Raw genomic sequence first — 8,104 nt, 5'->3', positions numbered from 1 at the left:
TTTTTCTGGACCAGAAGACACCCAGTGGGCCAAAGAAGTGCCAGAGGGGAGGCCCGTGGTGAGCACAACCCACCAGGGCGCGCCCAGGAGCCCAGGCGTGCCCCGGGGGTTGTCCCAACCGTGGAGCCCCCCTGCACCGCCTCTTCGCCCTATCAATTCCCAAATATTCTAGAAACCCTAGGGGAGTCGACGAAAAACAATTGTAGCCACCGCAAGTTCCAGAACCACCAGATCCAATCTAGACACCATCACAGAGTGGTTCATCATCCTCATTGGTGCCTCTCCGATGATGCGTGAGTAGTTCACCATAGACCTACGGGTCCATAGGCAGTAGCTAGATGGCTTCCTCTCTCTTTTTGATTCTCAATACAACGGTCTCTTGGACATCTATTTGATGTAATGACTTTTGTGGTGTGTTTGTTGGGATCCGATGAAGTTTGAGTTTATGATCAGATCTATATCCATGAAAGTTATTTGAGTTTTCTTTAATCTCTTATATGCATGATTACTTATAGCCTCATATTTCTACTTCGAATCTTTAGTTTAGTTAGGCCAACTAGATCAATTTTTCTTCCCATGGGAAGAGGTGCTTTGTGATGGGTTCGATCTTATGGTGTTCTTTCCGAGTGACAGAAGGGGCAGCAAGACATGTATGTATTGTTGCTATCAACGATAACAAGATGGGGTCTATTCCTACATGAATAGATCATATCTACATCATGTCACCATTCTTATTGCATTACTCTATTTCTCCATGAACTTAATAAACTAGATGCATGCTGGATAGCGGTCGATGTGTGGCGTAATAGTAGTAGATGCAGAATCGTTTCGGTCTACGACATGATGCCTATGTAATGATCATTGTGTGGATATCGCCATAATTATTTGAATTTCTATCAATTGCCTAATAGTAATTTGTTTACCCACCGTATGCTATTTTCTCGAGAGAAGCCACTAGTGAAATCTACGGCCCCGGGTCTATTCTTTATCATATTTGCTTTGAGATATATTTTTATTTGCTTTTATTTCAGATCTATTATTCCAAAAACCCAAAAATACCTTGCCGCACTTTTTCTTTCTTTATTTTATTTTGTGTTATTGCGAGATCTATTTATCCAAAATCATACAAACCAATCTATCTTTTGCCCGAGGAGGGATTGACAACCCCTCCTACGCGTCAGGTTGCAAGTATTTGTTCTTTGTGTGCAGGTACCATTTACATAGTGTTGCTTGGTTCTCCTATTGGATTGATAACTTGGTTTCATAACTGAGGGAAATACCTATCGTAGCTGTGCTGCATCATCCCTTCCTCTTTGGGGAAGTACCGCGTAGTTTCAAGCGACATCAGCCCCCGATGCGCCCTGGTGGGTAGTGGGGCCCCTGGCTAGCCTCCGGTGCCCATCTTCTGGTACATAAGCCCATTTTCCCTAGAAAAAAAATCAGGAGAGTACTTTCGGGACAGAGCACCACCATCTCGAGGCGGAGCTTGGGCAGGAGGACTTTTGCTCTCTGGCGGAGCGATTCCGCCAGGGATACTTCCTTCCGGGAGGGGGAAATCGAAGCCATCATCATCACCAACAACCCTCTCATCTTGGGAGGACCAATCTTCATCAACATCTTCACCAGCACCATCTCATCCCCAAACCCTAGTTCATCTCTTGTGTTCAATCTTTGTATCAAATCCTCAGATTGGTACATGTGGGTGACTAGTAGTGTTGATTACATCTTGTAGTTGATGCTAGTTGGTTTATTTGGTGGAAGATTATATGTTTAGGTCCATTATGCTATTTATTATTCCTCTGATCTTGAGCATGAACATGATTTGTGAGTAGTAGCTTTTGTTCTTGAGGACATGAGAGAAGTCTTGTCATAAGTAATCATGTGAATTTGGTATTCGTTCGATATTTTGATGATGTGTATGTTGTGATTCCCTTAGTGGTGTTATGTGAACGTCGACTACATGACACTTCACCATATTTGAGCACTGGTCCACCCACATATCAAATTATCAAAGTAGAAAACACGAATCAAACCAACATGATGAAAGAGACTAGATGAAATTCCCATGTGTCCTCGAGAACGTTTTACTTATTATAAGAGATCGTTCCAGCCTGTCCTTTTCAAGAAAAAGGATTGGGCTACCTTGCTGCACTTATTGTTACTTTTGCTATTTGTCACTTGTTACAAATTATCTTGTTATCAAACTACCTGTTACCGAAAACTTCAGTGCTTGCAGAAAATACCTTGCTGAAAACCGCTTGTCATTTCCTTCTGCTCCTCGTTGTGTTTGACACTCTTACTTATAGAATGGACTATGATTGATCCCCTATACTTGTTGGTCATCAAGAGTCATTTCTGACGCCGTTGTCGGGAAGTGAAGCGCTTTTGGTGAGTGGAAATTGGTAAGGGAAAATTTACATTACGTGCTGAAATTTACTGTTACTTGCTACTATGGAAAACAAAAATTTCAGGGGTTTGTTCAGGGTATCTTCGCCTCGAACGGAAGCACAAAGAGTTGCTCCTTAACCTACTACACCTACTGAAAATATCGGTAATGAGATTCCTTTGGGTATGATAGAGAAACTGCTAAATAATCCTTATGCAGGAGATGGAACATTACATCCCAATATGCACCTAATCTATGTGGATGAAGTTTGTGGATTATTTTAGCTTGCAAGATTGCCCGGAGATGAAGTTAATAAGAAGGTTTTACCTTTATCTTTGGGGGCAAAAACATTGCAATGGTATAGGCTATGTGATGATATATGAGCTTGGGACTGGAATCGATTGAAATTGGAATTTATCAGAAGTTTTATCCTACGCATCTAGTTCATCGTGATCGGAATTATATATATATATATATATATATATATATATATATATATATATATATAAATTTTTTGGCCTCGTGAAGGAGAAAGCATCGCTCAAGCTTGGGGGAGGATTAAATATATGATGTATACATGCCCCAATCATGAGCTCTCAAAAGAAATTATTTTAAAAAAAATTTATGCTCGGCTTTCTCATGATAATCAAACATGCTTGATTCTTCTTCGACTGGCTCTTTTATGAAGAAAGCTATTGAATTTAGGTGGGACCTTCATGAAAGAGTTAAATGCAACTCTGAAGATTGGGAACTCGACAAAGGTAATGAGTCAGGTATAACACTTAAGTTTGATTGTGTTAAATCTTTTATGGATACCGATGCTTTTCACAAGTTTAGCGATAAATATGGACTTGACTCCAAGATAGTAGCCTCTTTTGTGAATCATTTTCTACTCATGTTGATCTCCCTAAGGAGAAATGGTTTAAATATCATCCACCTATTAAAGAAAAAAAATCGAGGATCCTGTTATAGTTAAAGATGAAACTATCATTTACAATGTTGATCCAATTTTTCCTACTACGTATATTGAAAAACCACCTTTCCCTGTTAGGATAAAAGAACATGCTAAGGTTTCAACCGTGGTTAACAAAAGTAATATTAGAGCACCTAGACCTTCTGAACAAATTAAAGTAGAACCTAGTATTGCTATGGTTAAAGATCTCTTGGTTGATAATATTGATGGGCATGTTATTTATTTCTATGATGAAGCTACTAGAATTCCCAAACCTGATGGTAAAGATAAGAATAAGCCCGTTGTTGGTATGCCTGTTGTTTAAGTTAAAATAGGAGATCATTTTTATCATGGCTTATGTGATTGGGGTTCTAGTGTTAGTGCTATCCCTTTTACTTTATATCAAGAAATTATGAATGACATTGCTCCTGCTGAAATAGAAGATATTGATGTTATTATTAAGCTTGCTAATAGAGATACTATCACACCACTTGGGATTGTTAGAGATGTTGAAGTCTTGTGTGGGAAATTAAAATACCCTACTGATTTTCTAGTTCTTGGCTCTCGATAAGATTATTTCTGTCCCATAATACTTGGTAGACCTTTCTTGAACACTGTTAATACTAAGATAGATTGCAATAAATAAACTGTCAGTGTTAATTTTGGTGATGTGTCTCATGAGTTTAATTTCTCTAAATTTTGTAGAAAACCGCATGATAAATAATTGCCTTGTAAGGATGAAATAATTGGTATTGCTTCTATTGTTGTACCTCCTACTTATCCGTCAGAACAATATTTTCTAGGCCATGAAGATGATATGCACTTGCATGAAAGAAATGAAATAGATAAAATGTTCTTTGATAAACAACCTATTCTTAAACACAATTTGCTTGTTGAAAATCTAGGAGGCCCTCCTCCACCTAAAATTTATCCTGTGTTCGAATTGAAACCATTACCTGATACTTTGAAATATGCTTATCTTGATGAAAAGAACATATATCCTGTTATTATTAGTGCTAACCTTACAGAGCATGACGAAAAGAGATTGTTAGAAACTCTGAGGAAGCATCGTGCTGCTATTGGATATACTCTTGATGATCTTAAGGGCATGAGTCCCACTCTTTGTCAGCCAAAAAATAATATGGAACTTGATGCTAAACAAATTGTTGATCATCAACAACGATTAAATCTGAAGAAGAAGGAAGTGGTAAGAACTGAGATATTAAAGCTTTTGGAAGCAGGTATAATTTATCGTATAGCCGATAGTAGATGGGTAAGCCCTGTTCATTGTGTCCCTAAGAAAGGAGGTATTACTGTTGTTCCTAATGATAAAAATGAACTTATCCCACAAAGAATTGTGACTAGCTATAGAATGGTAATTGATTTCAGAAAATTAAACAAAGCTACTAGAAAGATCATTAACCTTTGCCTTTTATTAATCAAATGTTAGAAAGATTATCTAAGCACACACACTTTTGCTTTCTTGATGGATATTCTGGTTTCTCTCAAATACTTGTATCGCAACCTGATCAAGAGAAAACCACTTTTACTTGTCCTTTTGGAACTTATGATTATAGACGTATGCCTTTTTGTTTATGCAATGCACCTGCTACCTTTCAAAGATGCATGACTGCTATATTCTCTGACTTTTGTGAAAATATTGTAGAGGTTTTCATGGATGATTTCTCCGTTTACGGAACTTCTTTTGATGATTGCTTAAGCAACCTTGGTCGAGTTTTGCAGAGATGTGAACAAACTAATCTTGTCTTGAATTGGGAGAAGTGCCACTTTATGGTGAATGAAGGTATTGTCTTAGGGCATAAAATTTCCGAGCATGGCATTGAAGTGGATTGCTACCTCTTGAGCACTGCGTTGGTTTCCCTTGAAGAGGAAAGGGTGATGCAGTAAAGTAGCGTAAGTATTTCCCTTAGTTTTTAAGAACCAAGGTATCAATCCAGTAGCAGACCACACTCAAGTCTCACGCACCTACACAAACAAATAAGAACCTTGCAACCAACGCGATAAAGGGGTTGTCAATCCCTTCACGGCCACTTGCAAAAGTGAGATCTGATAGAGATGATAAGATAATATTTTTGGTATTTTTATGATAAATACTAAAAGTAAAGAAAGCAAAATAAACGGTAATAGAAATAGCTTGTTGATGGGAGATTAATATGGTGGAAAATAGACCCGGGGGCCATAGGTTTCACTAGTGGCTTCTCTCAAGATAGCATAAGTATTACGGTGGGTGAACAAATTACTGTCGAGCAATTGATAGAATTGAGCATAGTTATGAGAATATCTAGGTATGCTCATGTATATAGGCATCACGTCCGTGACAAGTAGACCGACTCCTGCCTGCATCTACTACTATTACTCCACACATCGACTGCTATCCAGCATGCATCTAGAGTATTAAGTTCATAAGAACGGAGTAACGCTTTAAGCAAGATTACATGATGTAGAGGGATAAACTCATGCAATATGATATAAACCCCATCTTTTTATCCTCGATGGCAACAATACAATACGTGTCGTTTCCCCTACTATCACTGGGATCGAGCACCGCAAGATTGAACCCAAAGCTAAGCACTTCTCCCATTGCAAGAAAGATCAATCTAGTAGGCCAAACCAAACTGATAACCAATCATACATCAAAGAATTCAGAGGAGATTCAAATATTGTTCATAGATAATCTTGATCATAAACCCACAATTCATCGGATCTCGACAAACACACCGCAAAAGAAGATTACATCAAATAGATCTCCAAGAGAATCGAGGAGAACTTTGTATTGAGATCCAAAGAGAGAGAAGAAGCCATCTAGCTAATAACTATGGACCCGAAGGTCTGAGGTGAACTACTCACACATCATCGGAGGGGCTATGGTGTTGATGTAGAAGCCCTCCGTGATCGATGCCCTCTCCGGCGGAGCGCCGGAAAAGGCCCCAAGATGGGATCTCACGGGTACAGAAGGTTGCGGTAGTGGAAATAGGGTTTTGGCTCCGTCTCTGATGTTTTTGGGGTATGTAGGTATATATAGGAGGAAGAAGTAGGTCGGTGGAGCTACGAGGGGCCCACGAGGGTGGAGGGCGCGCCCAGGGGGTAGGCGCGCCCCCGCCTCGTGGCCTCCTCGTTGATTGCTTGACGTCCACTCCAAGTCCTCTGGATCATGTTTGTTCCAAAAATCACGTCACCGAAGGTTTCATTCCGTTTGGACTCCGTTTGATATCCTTTTTCTTCGATACACTGAAATAGGAAAAAAATAGCAATTTGGGTTGGGCCTCCGGTTAAAGGTTAGTCCCAAAAATAATATAGAAGTGTATAATAAAGCCCATTGAACATCCAAAACAGAATATATAATAGCATGGAACAATCAAAAATTATAGATACGCTGGAGACGTATCATGGATAAGGCCAAAGTTGATGCAATTGAGAAAATGCCATGTCCTAAAGATATTAAAGATATCTGAAGTTTCCTTGGTCATGCTTGTTTCTATAGAAGGTTTATTAAAGATTTCTCTAAACTTTCTAGGCCTCTTACTAATCTCTTGCAAAAGGATGTTCCATTTGTTTTTGATGATGATTGTGTAGAAGCCTTTGAAACACTTAAGAAAGCCTTGATCTCTGCACATATTGTTCAACCACCTGATTGGAACTTGCCCTTTGAAATTATGTGTGATGCTAGTGATTATGCCGTTGGTGCTGTTCTAGGACAAAGAGTTGATAAGAAATTAAATGTTATCCATTATGCTAGTAAAATTCTAGACAGTGGTCAAGTAAATTATGCTACTAGTGATAAATAATTTCTAGCAGTTGTGTTTGCTTGTGATAAAATTTATATCTTACATACTCCCTCCGTCACAGTTTAGAAGGCACAGTTAAATTTGCATGCGTTTCCACAATAGACAAGGTTTAGGGCACATTGCATTTATTTCTAGTAGCTAATTAGTACTCCGATATACTATTTCTATATGCATGCGTAGTGTGAATGCTATTTTTTAGCCCATCTCACAACCAATATATAACCACCTATGCCCCAGAGAATTTCCAAGCGCGCCTTCTAAACCGTGACGGAGGGAGTAGTTGATTCTAAATTAATTGTGCACACCGATCATGCCGCTATTAAATACCTAAACCTAAACTCATTGGGCGGGTTCTCTTTCTACCAGGATTTGATTTACATATCACCGATAGGAAGGTGGTTGAGAATCCCGTAGCTGATAACTTGTCTAGGTTAGAAAATATTCTTGATGACCCACTGCCCATTGATGATAGCTTCCCCGTTGAATAACTAGGTGTCATAAATGCTTCTCGTAATACAACTTGCTATGCAGACTATGCTAATTATATTGTTGCTAAATTCATACCACCTAGTTTTACATAACGACAAAAGAAGAAAACATCTTTGATTTAAGACATTATTTCTGGGATGACCCACATCTTTATAAAAGGAGTAGATGGTATTATCAGACGTTGTATACCTGAGCATGAACAGGAAAAAATCCTATTGAAATGCCACTCCGAAGCCTATGGAGGACACCATGCCGGAGATAGAACTGCACACAAGGTATTACAATCTGGTTTTTACTGGACTACTCTCTTCAGGGATGCTCGTAAGTTTGTTTTATCTTGTGATGAATGTCAAAGAATTGGTAATATTGGTAGACATCAGGAAATTTCTATGAATTATTCACTTGTTATTGAACCATTTGACGTTTGGGGCTTTGATTATATGGGACCTTTGAAGGAAATAAGCCCTAGAG

Source organism: Aegilops tauschii, chromosome 3 (genome assembly GCF_002575655.3).
Source record: "Aegilops tauschii subsp. strangulata cultivar AL8/78 chromosome 3, Aet v6.0, whole genome shotgun sequence".
Lineage (NCBI taxonomy): Eukaryota > Viridiplantae > Streptophyta > Magnoliopsida > Poales > Poaceae > Aegilops > Aegilops tauschii.
The sequence above is the reverse complement of the archived record's forward strand: the minus strand, read 5'-3'. Positions refer to the sequence as shown.